The sequence below is a fragment of the Haplochromis burtoni genome, unplaced genomic scaffold (genome assembly GCF_018398535.1).
Source record: "Haplochromis burtoni strain Fernald_Lab_line unplaced genomic scaffold, NCSU_Asbu1 Contig_2631, whole genome shotgun sequence".
Taxonomy (NCBI): Eukaryota; Metazoa; Chordata; class Actinopteri; order Cichliformes; family Cichlidae; genus Haplochromis; species Haplochromis burtoni.
Window position 1 is genome coordinate 9,816 of NW_024584992.1, and position 1,235 is coordinate 11,050.

Here is a 1,235-nt window from a genome sequence, read left to right on the forward strand (position 1 = left end):
AACATAATTTAAATTTGATGAGTTTAACTGCAAAGCAGATAATGCTATTAAACATTGAAATAAAGTAGAAAAACTTACTTTTTGGCATACAAATTACTTTTTTTCATGTTAAATTGTCTGTGTTTGACAAAATGTGCTGATTTTTCACATGTGATAGCAGAACTGAGTTGGGCAGGATGAGTCACATCATTTGAAACTTAGCCCTGATTGGAGAAATTGGAAGTGTTACAACTGACCCACGTTACAACTATCCCCGGTCTCCCCTACTATGTTTCATTGTGAACAGTTAAATCAAATTCTGAGATTGAATCGTGACCTCTTTTTATGTGTGCAGGAAAACATCATCATGAACCTGTTTTCTAATAATAAACCAAACATACAGGAGACTTGGATTTATGCAAAGACTTATCTTAACTAACAGTCTTCACACGTTTAACTTCCTCTATTCTATTGTTGGGGGATTCCTTCAACACTTACATTAGCGTACGTAATCACCAGCCCAGCTCCCGTTGCTTTCTTGGACATGCCACCTTACTTTATTCCACTCTCTTAGCCAAGACCCCCACACCCCATTTGTCAAGCCTTAAGCCAAGTGCCATTGTAAATATCATCCTTGTGCTAGTTAATAAAATTTTTAAAACCTTTCCTCAGCCTCCGCTTTGAGTTCTCTGCACATGGGTTTGGTTTTGGTACTCGGCCTCCGGGCCTTTTTGTGACAATATACCTGTTTGTGCACTGTAGATATGATCTTGAATGATAGTTTACAGTAGTTTATTATGTGTCTTGTTTGATGCCCGTATTCATTATTATGAACAAAACGTTGAGTATTTTGGACTTTAGTAGTTGTTATAGTTTAGTCTCAGTTTTAGTGTTTAATTTGTTCCCTTAGAGTTTCCTGTCAAAGCTTTTTGTGCCAATTTTCTTATGTGAAGTTCATTCATGTGTCTGTTCCCACCTTTAGTTATGGTTCTCATTTTACTGTTTTATTGTCTTTGTGTTTAGTTTTACTAATCAAATTGTCTTTGATTATTTTCACCTACATCTCATCATCCAACTGCATCCACTTCCTGTAATCATGGTACCCTCATTTATAAGCATTGTCCATACTATGGGCAGAAATCTGTGCCATCAGAAACTGAATTTGAATAAGTTAAATTTGAATTTGAATTGCTCAGACTGAAACTGAATTGTAACTTGAATAAATGCTTTTGAAAACCGAATTTGAATTAGTCTAA